Source organism: Ictalurus punctatus, unplaced genomic scaffold (genome assembly GCF_001660625.3).
Source record: "Ictalurus punctatus breed USDA103 unplaced genomic scaffold, Coco_2.0 Super-Scaffold_100046, whole genome shotgun sequence".
In the NCBI taxonomy this organism is placed as follows: domain Eukaryota; kingdom Metazoa; phylum Chordata; class Actinopteri; order Siluriformes; family Ictaluridae; genus Ictalurus; species Ictalurus punctatus.
Genome location: NW_026521087.1, coordinates 1,924,840 through 1,944,777, shown reverse-complemented (window position 1 = coordinate 1,944,777; position 19,938 = coordinate 1,924,840). Strand labels below are relative to the sequence as shown.

General features: G+C 39.8%; 2 long non-coding RNA genes across 2 annotated transcripts in view; both read left to right on the top strand.

The window, feature by feature from the left end:
- Positions 1-4,306, top strand: part of LOC128630065 (uncharacterized) — a 5,712-nt gene extending 1,406 nt beyond the window's left edge. Inside the window, exons 2-3 of the long non-coding RNA XR_008394302.1 lie at positions 648-839; positions 1,886-4,306. This is a non-coding gene — a long non-coding RNA (uncharacterized LOC128630065). The remainder of the gene's footprint in view (positions 1-647; positions 840-1,885) is intronic.
- A 48-nt stretch (positions 4,307-4,354) lies between these two features.
- LOC128630050 (uncharacterized) lies at positions 4,355-7,159 on the top strand. Its single transcript, XR_008394277.1, has 3 exons — positions 4,355-5,667; positions 6,364-6,540; positions 6,643-7,159. It is a non-coding gene; the product is annotated as an uncharacterized LOC128630050 (long non-coding RNA).
- Positions 7,160-19,938: the final 12,779 nt, after the last annotated feature.

Below are 19,938 nucleotides of genomic sequence, written 5' to 3'. Positions count from 1 at the left end.
CGGGACTAGTTACGCGCCGAAAAAAAAGTGGAAGAATAATCATAATAACTAGACCGGTACATTTCCTGAAGAAAATGTGAGTGGTGCTTGCGTTGGTGAAACAGGGACGGGTGCCAATACTTCCGAGAGCCGACAGCGTAGGTCGCCAATACTTTCCAGAGCCGGACAGATATGGCACCAGCACTGTTAGAGCCGGCCGTGTAGTGCGCCAATACATTTTAGAGCCGACTGTCAAGGGCGCCAGTACTTTTGAGAGCTGGCCGTGCGGGGTCCCAATACTTTTGAGTGCCGGCCGGAGAGTAATAATATTTATAATAATAATAATAATAATTATAATAATAATAATAATAATAATAATAATAATAATAATAAGTATACAAGGGAACAATAATAGTGCTTTTCAAGCACCACTAATAAAATGATACATAGAATTAACCTGCATACAAAACGACAATGTCTGCATAGTTTTTCTTCAAAGTGTACTTTCATTGTACTTAAAAATTGCAGTTGTGAAGTATTTGTCCACTTAAACATTTACATCTGACCGTTAACAATAAAAATTCTGTGCAGAGCTATCATATTTGTAGAATTTGATGTGCAATATTCGGTCACTGAATACTTCTCTCTTTCTCTCGTTGTGTATTAAGTATTGATGCTGCAAAAGAAGACAGATCTTTTGGTAGGCTGGTTAATGATGACCACAAGCACCCAAATGGCAGAATGCAGAAGACTGAAGTGGATGGAAGCCCACATCTTGGTCTGTTTGCTTTAACAGACTTTAAAGAAGGTGATGAATTACCTACAATTACGGAGGAGGAGACTGGCCTTGGCGTAGCAAGGTATGCAGGGTATCTCCCTCTCTGTTTTCACAATTTAAAAATTATTAAAAGATAAACATTGTCTTATCCGGCAGTGTTGCGATTCATTTTTGTTGCACAACTAATTTTGTGCTTGTGCATTAACAATAAAATTAGACATTATTGTTCATCTGATCTGCTTCAGGTATTTTACTGCCACGTTTAAGCATGAACTACAAAACGTGTATGTGTCTGAATGCACCGTAATTATCCCAAAGTCTTCCAAAGTATCCCATATCTAACCCTGAAATCACAAACTTAATTCCTATAGTGAAATAATTATTGTTTTTGTCGTATTGAACAGCATATTTGCTTTCTGTTACATAATCTTGTCTGTTAATAGTTACCATACGGAGTCCCCACAAAGCATGTTTTATTCAGGTGTGTGAGGGAGTCTTGTGATAGCTGAATAGATATGTGAATTTAGAACAGTGTCCCCATAGGTCACTTAAACCTGAACTGTGTTATTACTGTGAATTCGTTCTGAATGCATCATAATTATCCCAAAGTCTTCCAAAGTATCCCATATCTAACCCTGAAATCATAAACTTAATTCCTATAGTGAAATAATTATTGTTTTTGTCGTATTGAACAGCATATTTGCTTTCTGTTGCATATTCCTCTTTTAGATTTTCCAAATGTCTATTAAATATGCAGATTATGGAGGGGGACACTGCTGAGAGCAATGGCCAGGAGAAACAGCAGCCATCACAGTCTACACCTTTTCTGGATCATAAATATCAGAATTGTGTAGTTTGCTGGCACTTTTAATCCTGCCTTTCAATCACACCTCTCCATAATTTCCAACATAAGCATCCCCTGGGACTTACTAGGTTCCCTACTGTATCTTCTCCAAGAAAACTGAGTACTCCTAGTTACTATTTGGTACATATGCACAAACTGCAGTCAGAGTTTTCATTCTTGAGACGTGAAATGTAAGTTCCAGTCTGTAAGTTGCCAGACAATAATTTCTGTCGGGTGTAAGGGTGTGTGTTTGCTATGTAACTAATGTTTATTCTTACATTTAGGTAAAACATCTACTCTGAAAAAGAGGAAGGCTCGGGAAGGAAATGAGGTCCATGCAGTGGAGAGACATATGAAGACCTTCATCATGTCATGTCGTGTCCCAGGGAAGTTGGTCTGTGAAAACTGCATTAGATCTGAGTCTTTATATCTTAAAGATAGAGACTGGCAAAGTGTCAAATTCTACGTCTATAACTGCACTGTAGCTTACAAAAGAGATATAAACAAAGATTAAATAACACTTTGATAGTAACACTTTACATCTATATTACAGATACTGTACATCATAACATCTGTAGTAATGCTTTAATAATAAGTTACGTTACACCTCTAGCCTTTTACTTTGTAATGAACCACTCAGCATTTACTTCATAATAAACTAATCAGGAACAAATCAGGCATTTAAAATATCCATTAGAATCTTTACCTACACCGTTATATTGAATTAGATCAAATTGGTTTGGGCCGCCTTCTTCCAGTGGGTCCTTATGCAGGTGACTGACAAGTTCATGAGTAAGCCTATTGGGCAATAAAAGCTTCAGTGTGCTACCCATTTACATGTTTAGACTGCCTGGAATCAAAATTAGCTACCTCAACATACATTATTAAGTTGTTACTGTCACTTTTTAGCTTAGTCAGTTAAGTGGATATAGAATAAAGAAAAAAATTGTGTTTATGACATTTGGTTGTGTGTCTGTGTTTGGCTAGTATCTTTATTTTTCTCAATATGTTTAACTTTGAGCTGGCTATATGTAGTAAGCAGAAGTGTTATGTCAAACTTAAATGAGTCCAAGTTCATTCATGGCACATGTGAGCTTAGTAGTTGTGCACTTTAATGGGCAAATATTTGTTGTCTTTTACAGTAAAGAAGCTCAAGACTCAAGTTGTCTTTATAATGTTGAATAGACAGGGTTTTTTCATCTTACTGACAATTTTTCACTTGATTAGAGATCCAGACCAATAAACAAATCCTTCATGTAGCTAAAATATCAAAAGGATGAGTTTCTTTGTCATTTTGACTTGCCAAAATGACTGGGGATAGTGTTAATTTGTGATGCATGCCTGTGATAAATAAGTGAGGTTCAGTACAGCAAGCACCTCTACTTTCTATTCCACAAAAAAAATTGTATACTTTGGAGCAGGAAATGAAAAGCTTCTTAGAATTATAGCCTCAAAACTAATAATAGCACTGGTACCACCTTCCTTAACAAGTTCCTAGGTTTCTCAAAGGGTTCCTCTGTTGGAAATAGAAAGCTCCAAAAAAATGTAGTATGTTATATATTACGTGCAGATATTGAAATTTGTGTAAGAGAGCTTTTTGAAACCAAACTTTCACTGATTGCATATTTCACAAATAAGGCTAAGAGTCCTTAGTATAAACAATTAAGAACAACTGTTCAATTTAATTTCATGAGAAGCTTAAACCTTCAAATAGAGAAAATACACATCATATCTGCTTTACAGACAGCCCTCTAAATTGGACATACTTAGTTTGTAATTTTGTATAAATAATTAGAGTTAAATTGACAACTTTGTTTTTTAAAACCATGTCCCCTTGTTGAACTACCTGATCTGTGTGTATGCAGATTAACTATCTAGTGATGTCCCCACTACAACATGAAAACCAGTTAATTTTCTGTGTATGAAAATTAGCTATCTAGTGATGTCCCCACTACAACATGAAAACCAGCTAATTTGCTGTGTATGCAAATTAGGTCCCCATTAATGATGAGTTCTTATGTCCACATTAGGTGTGAAAAAACCAAGCACAGAAATTTTGTGATTTAAATCCAGAATTTGAGATGATGTGTGTTCTCAGGCTTAAATTATACATGCCTGATTTTTTTTCACATCTGTAGGACCTCAGGAAAGTGGTGTCCCCACAATACATGGGTGGGACTACTGACCCCAGAATGTTATAATTACAAGAATGTCTGTGTGTGTGTGTGTGTGTGTGTGTTAAAGGTACAGGAGCAGTCTGGCTGTGCAGCTACAGTAAATGTTGATAATAATAATACGACGTTATTTAAAAGCTCATGCAGCTGATGTGATTTTTATTTAGTAGTTAATTTAACATGCTATGCTAACATGTAAACAATAAGATAATATTACCTGACGTACATTTTACACTCAATATTGACTGTTTCTGTTCTATTTCACCAACAAAAATATTCCCAAACAAAGCCACAGCAGGTCCTGCTCCTTTTCCCTCCTAATTCCCTCATTTCTCCACGTTGGGATTAATAAAGTATTATCTTATCTCATCTTTTGTTCAAATGGGAGATTTCTTATTTATTTTATTTATTTTGTTTATTTTTAAATAGGAGACTTTTTAATACTTTTATTAAAAAATGGCTTCATGTTTCAATTATAATGAAGCATTTGTTCAAACAAAAATGTTTTCAGTCCTTTAAGGATCATTGTAACTGATGATGTTTATTATTATTATTATTATTATTATTATTATTATTATTATATAATAATGCTGATGTGGTGTCATGTCCTCTGATTTCTGTGTGAGACAAACGCACTCATATTTCTGCTACATGGGAAACTTTAAGGTTAGGGTGCATACATACTCTGCTTTAAATAAACAGCAGGAGATTGAGCACCAGTGACTTGACACCTACAGCTGACAAAGCTGCAAGCAGGGTTCATACCTGCGCAAGAAAACCCCGCTGGATTTAGAGTCCGACGCCTCAAAGTGATTTAAGGAAACACTAGGCTATTCTACTGGAGCGGACGGACGTGTTTGTCCGTGTTAGACCCTTCTTCAACAACAACTTCTCAGTCTCGTTTATATTCTCAGGTTTCCGCACGTGGACGCCCTCTTCAGTACGTTCACTTCAGTCAAGTAATTAGTAATTAATCTGAATTAATTAATCATCTGAATAGAGTTCCCTCTGCATTACGACGCAGTTTCATAACAGGCTTCAAGTTGCACAGGTGAAACCCCAGTGTAGTTCAAGTCCAGTGCCCTTTTCTCTCTGCAGTCGGCAAGATAGTGCACACGAGTTAGTTGACACAGACCGCTGACATGCCTTGAGCAGGCTTCAAGTTGCGTAGGGGAGACCCCAGTGCATTCCAAGTCCAGTGCCATGTTCTCTTGGCCATCAGAGGAAGGGAGCATGAGACAAGACTTAAGTGCATTTCCTTGGTTCATTTATGTTCTGATGGTTTATGTTTTGATCGTTTCAATGTGCCAACCTTCTTTACCAGCCGTAATCACGATGGAGAATGAGACAAGGCTTAAGAGTGACTCCAAGGCTCATTTACGTTTTGATCGCGCATGGTTGCAAGTTTCCAAAGTGTCATGGGTCTTTTCAAATGGCTTCATGTTTCAATTATAATGAAGCATTTGTTCAAACAAAAATGTTTGCAGTCCTTTAAGGATCATTGTAACTGATGATGTTGTTGTTGTTATTATTATTATTATTATTATTATTATTAATAATAATAATAATGCTAATGCTGATGTGGTGTCCTGTCCTCTGATTTGTGTGTGTGAGAGAAACACACTCACATTTCTGTTACATGGTAAAGAGTAAGTGTGTTATGGCTGTGTGTGTGTTTGAGGTCAGTCTTCTGATACTTCATCATTTCTCTTCCAGTCTGCGTGTGTGTGTAAACTGACAGAGGAAAGCTGTAGAGTTCTGTCCTCAGTTCTCAGATCAAACTCCTCCAGACTGAGAGAACTGAACCTGAGTGACAATAACCTGCAGGATTCAGGAGTGAAGCTGCTCTCTGCTGGACTGGAGAATCCACACTGTACACTGGAGATACTGAGGTACACACACACACACACACACACACACACACTGTACACTGGAGATACTGAGGTACACACACACACACACTCACACACACACACACACTGTACACTGGAGACACTGAGGCACACACACACTCTCACACACACACACACACACACACACTGTACACTGGAGACACTGAGGTACACACACACACACACACACACACACACACACACACACACTGTACACTGGAGATACTGAGGTACACACACACACACTCACACACACACACTGTACACTGGAGACACTGAGGCACACACACACTCTCTCACACACACACACACACACACACTGTACACTGGAGATACTGAGGTACACACACACTCTCACACACTGTACACTGGAGACACTGAGGTACACACACACACACACACACACACACACACACACACTGTACACTGGAGACACTGAGGTACACACACACACACACACACACACACTGTACACTGGAGAAACTGAGGTACACACACACTACACTGGAGATACTGAGGTACGTACACACACACACACAGTTTCCCTCTGTGGTGACTGTAATTGTAGTGATGTGATATTGTCATTGTTGTGTGTGAGATGAGAGTAAATGTTGTGTATATAAAGATTTTGTGTAGTTGATGTTTTCAGAGCTAAAACTGAGTGTGTTAAGTGTGAGAAGGTTTTCTTTCTTGCAGGATGTGGAACTGCAGGATTACAGATGAAGGTTGTGCTGCTCTGACTTCTGCTCTGAGGTCAAACTCCTCATCACACCTGAGAGAACTGGATCTGAAGAATAATAATCCAGGAGAATCAGCAGTGAAGCTGCTCTCTGATCTACTGAAGGATCCACACTGTAACCTGGAGACACTACAGTGAGTTACTGACTTACTGTCTCTTTACTCTACTGTATCATGCTGAATAATGTGTGTGTGTGTGTGTGTGTGTTTACACTGATATTCTTCTCTGTCTTACAGCATTAAGGGTAATAAACTCACCAGGACTGGCGTATGACAGGAGTCTCACCTCAAACCTCTTCTCCAGGATAACGCAGTCTTGGTGAAGAGTTAGAACCCGTCCCACATTTCCAGCAGTTTGGGAGCTGAATCATTAAACTTAAAGGGGCAGAGCAGAAACAAAGTCAAGAACAGGGAGAAGGTCGTACACAGGAGAAATCAACACACGTAACCAAATATCTGCTGCACAAAGCAACGGCACCGATCTGCCCCGGGGATGGAGACTGACGAGGCTTAAGTACACGTCCGGAAATGTACAGCCAACCCATCCCAAAGCACGAGGCGGGAGCAGGCGTGTACGAGATGTGATCGTCCAATGGCCAGCAGGAACATGACGCGTCGCAGTGGACTGGGCTTAAAAGAGGAGGAGACAAGACACCCATCCCTCCCCCGACATAGACAGATGGAACATAGTACAAACAGAAATACAACTGAGGACGTAACAATGGTCAAGTATCAAATAAAATGTAAACTTGCATTGATGAAGGTAATGTTGTTAGTAATTGTTTATAAATTACCATGGTAACACAGAGCTCCAAGGTATAAAAAATATGGAGTTTGTCATCAATCAAACAGTAACCAGTTTTAATACCTAAAAAAGTTTACGTAGCAAAATTTAGCAAAGCACTTTACAGTAAATTAAAATGTAAAATTAAACTAATGAAATGTTGTGCAGCACATGCTTATGTTAATGTTTGTTTCATTATATGATCATATAAATAAATAAATGCTCCCAAAGTCACCAGAATTGAATACTTTGGTGCTGTTAAACATTTAGAGATTGAGGTTGTGGTGACTCAGTAGTTCACTCAGTATATCTGGGTAAGAGACAGTGAACGACTCACTGCTGGCATTCATGAAGAAGTCATAAACTCCACTGGAATAATAAATAGGATCTAATAAAACCATGAGTGGAAATTATTGGTGTAAGTTTGTTGGGATAGACTTCCTCCAACCTGGAACAATATCCTCCAGTCCACGCGGTGGCGGTAAGGCGCCTAACAGCTGCGTCTCCGACCAGTAGAAATCACAGAAGAAAAAAAAGCTGCAGCAGGTATCTCCTGAGCAGTTGAGTTATTACACCGAACTAATCATCTCCAGATTAAATTATTTCTGACAGTTTTACAGTTAGATTTGATCCAGTTTAAAAGTAAAAGCTGGTTATTTTGTCTGTGTTTGAGGAATTAAAATTCCGTTCTGTTTTTAAACCCGAGGTAAGTTAAACGGAAGCTGTGCGGCCGAATCCCAAATTGATGTCATTTCCGGTTTAAGTGCACTACATTAGGGATGAAATAATGACAGTCTACACCCTATGTAGTGCACTATTTAACTCATGAGGAGAGATTTGTTATTCTGTTTCAGCGGCACTATTTAAGTATAACCTTACTTTATCCTAAAATCCATTGTTTGCTCCCTGCTTATAGCAACTAAAATAAACAACAGTGAGTGTAAAAGTGGCTAAGTCATTTAGCAGCTAAAATAACTTTAAATTTAATATTTTTAATGTATAAACTGCTAAACTGAGGTGAAGTTGGGTTTATATTGGACATTCACTGCAAATTCGAGCTTCTATTTCTCAAGAAATAAACACAAAAAGGACAAAATGTGTGTGTAGCTGGCGAGGTGACTTTGTAAAGAAATACTACGCGCATGCGCACGTAAGCATTCACGTCAACATGTCCGCCATATTGATGAGGGAAAGACCGCGCTGTAAACAAATACAAGTAAACGGAGGAGCTGTGGTTTTTCTGGATAATAATTTACATGATTTACCGGAGATGATAACGGCATCGTTTTCAAAAACTTGCCCTTTGAAACCCGTTTTCCAAAGTTTTCAGGCCCCGAAACGCCGTCGTCATGGAAACGAACAGCCAATCCGCATCAGAAGTTTTCGGTTTTTATTTGAAAACGTCGTGGTGTAAACGGCCCCTTAACAACTACAGCAAAATACTGCTTTTATTGCTGAAGTCTTTCTGTAAACAAATAGAAATGAAATAGAATTTTTATGATTCACACTATATTACACTCCATTCTTCTTCTCAAACACAACTCCATTTTTGAAAATAATCAAGATTTCTTTTGTTAAAAAATTAATTTCATGATGCAGCTAATTATTAGAGCTGCAACTAACGATTATTTTCACAATCAATTAATTGGTCGATTATTTTTTCGATTAATCTGATGGGGGCGGGGCAAACTTTCAGTGCCTTTTTTTGTTTATTTAGAATAAAATCCACAAACTGAGTGTTACAAATATAAATTCAGACTAAAACTTTACACAGATGTTTGTCCAAAACAGAAAAGAACCCAATACACACACACACACACACACACACACATATATATATATATATATATATTATTAATTTAGGACTGTAGTTTAATTCGGTGCTTTTTGTGAATCCATAAAAAAAAATGCATAAGTACTTATATATAATATAAATGTAAACTAACTAAATAAGATAAATATATATAAACATTTATAAATAGAGTTATATAGATAGCATTATTTTTTATGGACCAGCAACGTGTCCTCGTTACTAACACTTTATTTTCAGTGCTTTTTGAACTGTCTCTCAGCCCTAAATAGTTCCGCGGTATTTGTGTGGAATTGGGATGAACGTCTAGTTAAAGGGTTGATGTCTCGCTGGCGCAGTGATTTGTTCTTTAGGAGTGTTTTTCTCTTGAACAGCTCTCTGTGTGGAGACTTGAGGTAGTTCTGTAGTCACAGGTGCACAAATCAGTCACACAGCTCCAGCTCCACCTGCGCCTCTCGCAGGGAAACGGTTTCTGTGCACTGGCTCCGTCCCAAATCACCTTGTATGGAATCTCTATCTCTAGTGCACTAGGTGCGGTAGAGACTCCATTCGTTCAGACCGTGTGTAGTGTACCTAGATACGCAGTCGTGCAGGATTTGGGCACAGGCCACGCTAATGAAACATCATCCATTTCAAGTCAAGTTGCTATTGTTAAACATTTCACTAAAACCTGTATGGAAACGTTGCTGTTCAGTTGTTCTATAAGCGCAATTTCAACGAAATACAGTGGAGTGTAAACGTTTGTACCCCCTTTTGGACAGAAGGGTGTTAAATGTCCTAAACACTACAAAATTTGACTGTAAGTAGAAGTAAATTTTATTATCAGACTCAGATATTCATGTTAATATTTTTAATACTGATTAGTGTTAAATGACGTGAAAGAGTCAACACATGGAATGGTCATGGCAGGACCATGGCACCAAACCTCTCCAAATGGCACAAAGCTTATAAAAATGACACAAAGCCTTTAAACGTTGCAGACTTCTAGAAATAGCAAACAATTATTATTATTATTATTATTATTATTATTATTATTCTTTTAAAGGCACAAAACAGCCTCTCCAAATGGCACCAAACATCTCCGTTTGATTTTCTCAGCCTCTGAGTGGTCAATCATGTCGAGTTTGGGCTTGTTTGAAAGCTAGAAGCATCTACAATTGGTCCAAGTGGGTGTCAATCAAGTTAGACTGCCCAATTATAATTTAGGAGGCGGGTTGTCCAGCATAGCCAAAGCAGATTAGCTTTTTTTTTTTTTTAAGAATGTGTCTCAGTTCCGTTTATGGCTAATTACTAAATCCCAGAGGAGTGGGATATCAAAACACTTAATACATTTTGAAGAGGACATTTGTGACTAAATATGGAACTTTGCGTTTGTTTTCTTCAATAAAGCTGATGGACTTTATACCGATGGAAATGTGCGTGATTTATAAAACCGCGAGTGAACTGGATTTTCGTCTATGTAGGAAATGTAAGGTAGTAAACGTTTACACAAGACCGATCTTTGGTTTAAATGTTATAATTTTATTGTGGCAGTTGTATACGGTGTTTTACTGTCAAAAAAGCTTTAGTCCTGCTCTCCGATTTATCTCTGTCTCAATGTTTTCATGGAGAGGTGTGAATTGTTTGCCCAGCAGGGAGCTCAAACTCCACCCTTTCCCATTCCCCTGCACACTAGCAGTTAAGCACACAGTCATGAAACTGCACACACAGAAAGCCACCAGTGTCCTGACTAATCTTATACCAGAACTGCGGTGATACAATAATTCATTTATCTATACTAATTGGAAATGTCCGATAAGTAGTTTTCCATTCCGCCGGCGGAATGAACGCTAGTGTCGGGGCGAAAGGGGTTAAAAACTTGTTTATTATACAAATTATTAAATAAGTTTTAATTGAAAATACATTTGATCGTAGAGGAAAAGGTAATTTCTCTAACTCGGTGCAGTTCGTTGGTTGAAATGAATTTAAAGTTGTCATAACTCAAAATGATTGATGTTTTGAAAACTGTTTCGTTAATGTTTTGTTGAGCCTGAACATTTGTTTTTAGAGCGTACTGACAACCTTCACAGCCGTATTAGACCTGTAGTCCAGCAGTGCAGTGAGTGTGATCTGTTTGGAATGGTTTGAGATTTGGATAGATCAAGCTAAATAAAACACTTAATACACATGGGTGATAATGTTTGTTTTTATATTATTTAAGGTTTTATGCGAAACATAATCCAAAATGGTGTACAATTAAAGGTTAGTATAATTAGCCTACACTGAACAAGTTAAGTGATATGTGCACACATACTAATCATGGGTCCAAATATTGCTAAATTTAGCTGAATTATGAAAGCCATTAGTCGTACTGAATGAAGAGTCGTTTGGGAGTTTATTGCTGAGCCGAATGAACTGACTCACTGAAAAGAGCTGGAATAACCCATCACTAAATTTGTGTATCTTTAATTCCTGTATGTCACATATCGTGACGTAACGGAGATAAGGTAGGATGCAATCGCAGTAGAACAGGTTTATTTAAGAGAGAGACAGGCAGACAAATCCAAAACGTGATCCACAAACGTAATTCAATTCAATTCAATTCAATTTTATTTGTATAGCGCTTTTTACAATAGACATTGTCTCAAAGCAGCTTTACAGAAATATCAACACGGTATACAGATATTAAAGGTGTGAATTTATCCCAACTGAGCAAGCCACTGAGTGGCGACGGTGGCAAGGAAAAACTCCCTAAGATGTTTTAAGAGGAAGAAACCTTGAGAGGAACCCGACTCAGAAGGGAACCCATCCTCATCTGGGTAACAACAGATATTGTGAAAAAGTTCATTATGGATTTATATGAAGTCTGTATGGTGTTAAGAGCAGCCGTAGTCCCAGCAGTCTGGAATTAAAGAAGATTTGAGCTCCATCCAGAGGCAGAAAGGATCTGGATCTCTAGTATCTCCATAAATTCGTGTGGGGCTCGGCGAAAGGAGAGAGGGAGAAAGTAGAACAGAATCTAGTCAGGGTAGGCTTGAGTAAACAAATACGTTTTAAGCTTAGACTTAAACACTGAGACTGTGTCTGAGTCCCGAACACTAATAGGAAGACTGTTCCATAACTGTGGGGCCCTATAAGAGAAAGCTCTTCCCCCTGCTGTAGCCTTCACTATTCGAGGTACCGTCAGATAGCCTGCATCTTTTGATCTAAGTAGGCGTGGCGGATCATATAAAACCAAAAGGTCGCTTAGATATTGTGGCGCGAGACCGTTTAGTGCTTTATAGGTTAATAAGAGTATTTTATAATTAATGCGAGATTTTACTGGGAGCCAATGCAGTGTGGATAATATCGGTGTGATATGGTCGTATCTTCTAGTTCTAGTTAGGACTCTAGCAGCTGCATTCTGGACTAATTGGAGCTTATTTATATTCCTACTGGAACATCCAGACAGTATGGCATTACAGTAATCTAATCTAGAGGTGACGAATGCATGAACTAGTATTTCCGCATCATGTAGTGACAATATGTTTCTTATTTTAGAAATATTTCTGAGATGAAAGAAGGCTATCCTAGTAATATTATCTACATGAGCATCAAATGATAGGCTGGAGTCAATAATCACTCCAAGGTCTTTAACTGCTGCACATGATGAAACAGAAAGACCATCCAGAGTAACCATGTGATCAGAAAGGATACTTCTAGCTACACGTGGGCCTAATAAAAGTATTTCTGTTTTATCAGAATTAAGCAGAAGGAAGTTAATTAACATCCAATGTCTAATGTCCTTTACACAATCCTCAACTTTACTAAGCTTATGTCTGTCCTCTGGCTTCGCTGAAACATACAACTGTGTATCATCAGCATAACAGTGGAAGCTAATTCCATGTTTACGAATAATTTGACCTAGGGGTAGCATATATAAAGTAAAGAGCAGTGGGCCTAAAACAGAACCCTGTGGAACTCCAAAAGTAACCTCAGTACGCATGGAGAATTCACCATTTACATCTACGAACTGATAACGATCGGTCAGATAAGACCTGAGCCAGGAGAGGACTGTTCCCTTAATACCAACAACATTTTCTAATCTATCAAGGAGAATAGTGTGATCTATAGTATCAAAAGCTGCAGTAAGGTCGAGTAACACAAGCAGCGAGACACAACCCTGATCGTAAGTCAGTAGAAGGTCATTTACTACTTTAACTAACGCTGTCTCTGTGCTATGATGAGGTCTAAATCCTGACTGATACATTTCATGAATGTTATTCCTATCTAAGTACGAGCATAACTGCTTTGCTACAACCTTTTCTAAAATCTTAGAGATGAAGAGGAGATTTGATATTGGTCTATAGCTGGACAATTGAGACGGGTCAAGATCAGGTTTTTTAATCAAGGGTTTAATAACTGCTAATTTAAGTGATTTAGGTACATAGCCACTGCTTAGGGAAGAATTGATTATATTTAGAAGTGGCTCAATTACTACTGGACCAATCTGTTTAAACAAACATGTAGGTACGGGATCTAGTATGCAAGTTGATGAATTTGCTGAAGAGATTAATGTAGCTAGTTCGGTCTCTCTAAGCGGAGCAAAACACTCTAAACATTGATCTGATATTGCTACACTGTCATGTAATGGGTTTGTTACAGTACTGTCCGGTTTTAATTTAATGGCCTGTATTTCACGTCTAATATTTTCAACCTTATCATTGAAAAATTTCATGAAATCTTCACTGCTATGTAATGATTGAGTGTTTCTCTCTGTAGTGGTTTTATTCCTAGTTAATTTTGCTACTGTGTTGAAAAGGAATCTAGAATTGTTTTTGTTGTCTCCTATTAAGGTGGAGAAATAGATTTTTCTAGCATCGCCAAGAGATTTCCTATATTTCAGTAGGCTCTCCTTCCATGCTATTTGAAATATCACCAGTTTGGTTTGACGCCATTTACGTTCTAATTGCCGAGTTGTCTGTTTTAAGGTTCGCGTTTGATCGGTATACCAGGGTGCTAATTTTTTTTCTCTAATTATTTTCCTTTTGAGTGGAGCCACTCTATCTAGCGTGTAGCGGAGTGTTGACTCCAAGCTTTCAGTCGCCTGATCGAGTTCTGTGTGATCTGACGGTGATCCAAATCTAATTGATGTTTCTGCGAGGTTATTTATGAAGCTTGGTGCAGTAGCTGAAGTGTAGGTACGTTTTACACGGTAATCCAGTAACATGCAAAGTTCAGGCGGCAAACAGGCATAAAGGGGCGAGGCAGGAATCAAGGTCGCGGTCATGGAAATACAGGGTCGAGAAACAGAACAAGAAACATGAACTATAGCGCGGGACTGGGGGCGGAGAAACCAGCCTGAACTAAACTATTGAACCTAAACATGAACCATGGCATGAACTAAGACTATGGTTATCTATCATAAGGACTCTAAACTAAGTGACTATAACTCATTCAAACTACTCTAATATTCCGCGCCGTGTGCTGGGAGGCGCGCGGTATATACACATACATAATCAGCTTCGTAATGGCTGACGGCTGAGAGCAATTCGGACACACGTGACACAACGGCCAATGACGGAACAGGGAGGAGACATAACAAATGCACGTGTCCAAATGTCACGAATGTCAACAACGAAAAAGCAGGTGCTCGCTCACCTTGCACAGCAGCGTGCATTCACATGCTCTTCAGCACGCTGCTTAAAGGGGAAGTCGTGACATTGTATGTGTCTATAAAGCTTTACGTGCCCTGATGTTGCCATGCCAACTGGTCACTCGCGTCCCGATTGCAATGAACTCAAAGCGATAAATAAATAAATAAACAACAATAATAATAATGTAACTGCTGTTTTTCTAAGTTGAGCAGTGTAAGTGTGAGTTCTTTTGGCGTGAGGTATTTGTGTTGCACTGTGATGAATAATTTGCTGTATATTTCTCTTTAAACAGTGCCTATGTCCAGTGATGAATAATTAGTAAGATTTGATGGTAATATTAGTCTACACTTATTTTCAAACTTTTTGTAACATGTTTTCTGTCTATTCCAGATGTGTTGAGTCCTTCACATTAGAATAAGATGAATAGTTAATGTTGAATTAGGATTTGCATGGATTACATGTGTCTGGATCAAACAGTGTTGCATGTTACGTGGTGGTTTCTTTTGCTGTTGATGTGACCTGTTGTTGTGCTGATGTGGGTCTCACTGCAGTGACATGTTTGTTAGTTTAGTTCAGTTACAGTCTCTTTGCAGCAGTGTAGTTTGAGAGACTTGTTTCTTTACTGAACCGTAGACTGTTGAATAGAATAAAGTAATGTGTGAATATACAAATATATATTATATACGGTGTGCTATGGACATGTAATACAATGTATACGAAACACAAGTCTCAATATTTAAATAAGACAGTGCAATGGTCACAAACACGAGGAATGGAGCGTATACTGCACAATCTGTGAGTGAATTGAAAGTCTTTATACTGTAGCTGTGATTGTGCTGTGAATTTAATGCAGGTGTGTGATCTGGGATTTGCAGTGCATGGCAGAGATGTTTGTGGCCCGCAGTGCAGGATGGGAAATGTAGTTCGTGACATGAGTAGACTTAACACCAACTTAATAGGATCAAATACAGTTTAAATGAAATGGATACATTTATAATGGAACTTTTTTACGCCTTTCACAAATGGCGCTCAGTGAAGGAAACAAATTTGTATTAAATTGAAATGAAGCTCATAGATGATAAATTTTGTTAGACTAGTTAAATACACATATGCATTACTCCTGATTAGAGAGATTTACAGAAAGTGAAGAAAGTTTAAATGTCATGTATGAAGGGTCTGAGTGATATTTTGAGTGTGGTGCAGTTGTAAGTTAATAAGGGACAAAGGGGTGCATGCATGTCTACCCTTTAAACTAAACACTATTGTTGTAGACAGTAAAAACAAATTCAATAGGATGTTTTGAATAAAAATGAGTGGAATAAAAGAGACTAGAGAACTGTAAATACATGTCTAGATCTCAACCTCATTTACTCTATTTTTTTCGTTCTGTATTATTGGGATTATCTCTCGTTAGCACAGATGGGATATTAACAGGTTAGATTAGTGTACATCACAAATAGTCCTAGACTAAAGGATTTAGTTTTTTCATTCACCAGAAGGATATTAAGAAAGGAATTCAGGAAGGGAGAAGAATGAATCTTTGTTGTATTTTGTTGTATTTTTGCAGACAACAGACTAGAACTCTTTGACAGATTAACTAAACATGAGAGTAGAAGACCCCTTTATGAGAGGGGGTATTCCAACGAATGATATTTGATTAGAGAAGTACATTACACGAAGATGAGAGAACTGAAGGGATGGGAGATTAAATCAAGTATTACAAGAAAAGCAGGGAATTAGCCATCACCTGTGGAAAGAGCCATTTTATTTCTCTCTTTATTTATTTAACCTTTATTTAACCCGAATAGCCTCTCTGAGATTACTTCAATAATTTTTAAATGATTTAATAGTAGTTAGTAGTAGTTAGTTCCGTCCGCGCAGCGGGGCGCATCGGGCAACAAGCATTCGCCAGCGGGCTCGGTCGGAAGCGTCGATTTCCACATCTTCCCACTTGACATCGAGCGCTCGTAGATCTTCCATGAATGTTCGTCGCCAAGTATTCCGCGGCCGCCCTACTCTTCTCTTCCCCCGTGGCGGCGTCCAGCGCAGCGCGATCTTTGCGTGGCGGTGGTCAGACATCCGTAGAATGTGTCCTGCAAAGCGCATTCTTCGCTCTACGACCATTTCTGCCAGGCTGCGGGAGTTTGTTCTTCTTAGAATTTCTTCATTTGAAATACGATCACGGTATGATACACCGAGTATTCTTCTCAGGCATCGTTGTTGAAACACATTCAGCTTGTGGATGACTGCCCTCGAGCTCTTCCAAGTTTCAGATGCATAGATGGCGGTTGGGATGATGATGCTATTAAACAGGCGAAGTTTGCTGTTGGTGTGGATAGTTCGCCTAGCCCAAATCGGTTGTAGCTGTTGGAAGACTGCAAATGCTCTGCCGATTCTGCGATTGACATCCACGTTAGTCCCACCATCCGCAGCCACAATGCTGCCAAGGTAGGTGAACTGTTTGACTTCTTCGATCAGCTGGTTGCTCACCGTGATCCGCACCGGTGTCATCCGGCCGACGGCCATGACGTTGGTCTTGTCAGTGCTGATCCGTAACCCAACTTTGGCTGCTTCGTGCTCCAGGCTAGTGGTCATCTCCTGTAAGACTTTCCCATTCTGCGCCAATAGCACAATATCGTCGGCGAATTCCAGGTCGGTCAGACGTCCCTGGCCTGTCCACGGAATTCCAGACGCTGGCTGTGTTAGTGCTCGTCGCATGACGAAGTCCATCATCATGAGGAAAAAGAATGGTGAAAGAATGCAGCCCTGTCTGACTCCAGTCTCGATGGTGAAAAAGGCAGTATGACCTGTGTCCGTCCGGATGCAACAGCTAGAATCCTGATATAAGTTCTGGAAAATGGCGATAAACCGCTGTGGAATGCCATATAGCCGTGCGATGTTCCAAAGCGATTTCCGGTGGACGCTGTCAAACGCCTTCTTAAAGTCTATAAAGTTGACCAAGAGCGGTTTCTGATATTCGGAGCTTTGTTCAATGATGTTTCGAAGAGCAAAGATTTGTTCAGTGCACGACCGACCGCTTCTAAACCCGGCTTGTTCGTCCCGTAGAGCCTGATCAACTGCTCGCAGTATCCGTTTGAGGAGGACGAGACAAAATACCTTGCCTGGAACAGACAGAAGGGTGATGCCTCTCCAATTGTTACAGTCTGCGAGATTACCTTTCTTAGGTAATTTGACGATGACATCCTGTCTCCAGTCATTTGGGACACGTTCCATGTGCCAGCAGTCATTGAGCAGCGTAGTGAGCACCCGTACAACTTCATCACCACCCACTTTCAGCATTTCTGCTGAGATTTGGTCAAGACCAGGTGCTTTGTTGTTTTTCAGATGACGAATCGCTGCAGCGTCCTCAGCATCCATGATGTCGCTCATGTCCACTTCCAGCTCACAGGAAGGAGGAAAGACTGTAAAGTCGTGCGTGGCTACAGGAGCCGGCTGGTTTAGGGTGTCTTTGAAATGTTCCACCCAATGCGCGTCCTGGTCTTCTTTGCTAACTAGCATCCTGCCGGTTGTATCCCTTATCGGCCCAGTGGAACCGCTTCGGGCCCGAGTGAGATCTCTGACCACACGAAAAAGAGTCCTGCTGTCACCCTGGTCCGCAGCCAGTTGTGCTTCACTGCCCTTCCGGTCCAGCCAGTCCTTCTTGTCTGCTCGGCAACTCCTCTTGACCCTGCGGTCGAGTTCTCGGTACGCCTGCGTTGCTTCATTTCGCTCCTCTTCGGTCTTTGCTTGATCGCGCTGATGTTTCTTGACCCGTCTTTCATCGAGCAACGACCATGTCCGGTCCTAAATCCACCGTTCTCGCTGCGTTCCACGCCGTCGACCAATCGTTCTCTCTGCCGTCTCAATGGCAGCATCCTTGATCTGTGCCCATTGTTCTTCGATGCTGGCCGAGTTGTCAAGAATCTGGAATCGATTAGCGAGTTCAATGTGGAAGTGCTCGGCGTTCACGCGGTCCTTCAATTTCTCGGAGGCAAATGACCGAACGGTGTTGCGTCCGGCCACTCTTTTCAATTTTAGTCGGATTGAAGTCACAAGCAAGTGGTGATCAGATCCGACGTCGGCGCCGCGAAAAACCCGTACGTCACGTAAAGCCGAGCGCCACCGTCGATGGATGCATACATAAAATACATCCCGTAAAATCTATCTTGCTACGGAAACAGCAAGCAAAAACCAGCGGTCTAAACAAATGATTTAATAGACCAACATTATTTAATCTATGCAGCAATATTTCATGATCCACTGTGTCACGCCTTTGATAAAACAATAAACAGGGAAGTGCAGTAATCACCTTTATCTAGAGATTACACAATATTGTAAAATAGTAAACTAATATATTTATCTTTCATATCAATTCTGTATTTTATTCTTCATATACACATTACAAAAAAATAGTACAAATCTAATCAGCCCCTTTGGTCTATGCCAAATATCTTAGTTCTGAAAATCTTTTCAGCTTGCTTTAGGTAGAGTTTCAATTTTCAGTCTCAGTCGGACCTGGACAGAGTGCACCTTCTCCTGAACTCTTGTCCCCGACAGCAGAGCCACTTATTGGCAACTAAATCAAAGACTAAAAGAAATATTTACAAAAGATTTATGAAGTTGCTTGGATATCAGTGAGCACTGATTTTGTTTCCAATTTTCAGTAAAATTGAGTACATTAATAAAAATAACCAAATACGCCAAGCATTTTCTGCAGAGGTGCTTACTGGAAACTTACCCCACGTACTGCCTACAAAAACTGGGCATGCAGCATGCAAAGTTCTGGTGTCCGCTTCTCCACTCTTTAGTAGGTTGAACCAAATCCCTGCTGAACCCTGTAGAATAAGTGAAGTGAGTGCCATGTGCCTCATGATCATATTCAAATGTAGAAATGATTACTAGGTTCACTAACACTTTTTGGTGGAAGTGCAACACCAACATCAGGAAACACAGCTTCAAAATCAAGTTCATCACTCATCTGAGACAGAACAGTCCATTTTTTAATGATATTGAGATAATGAGGAACCGTATGTGTGTAACGTAGAATACACTGAATGTCAGGCCTTACACGGTGGTGTAGTGACATTGGAGGCAGAGCAGAGAGACAGAGTGGTGAGGCCATGAGCTGTAATGGTATCTTCTGCAGAGCAGAGGAGTAGGGGATGTCCTCAGTGCAACCACGCAGTGGAGTAATGACTTCAGCTGAGTAAGGAAGCAGAGCAACCAAAGTGGAGCAGGGAGGGTGGGAGATGATTTTACCTAGGTTGTGAGCCCCCTCCTCAAAGAATTTCCTGAGGGGGCACCTGGCATTGAGCCATTTGAGT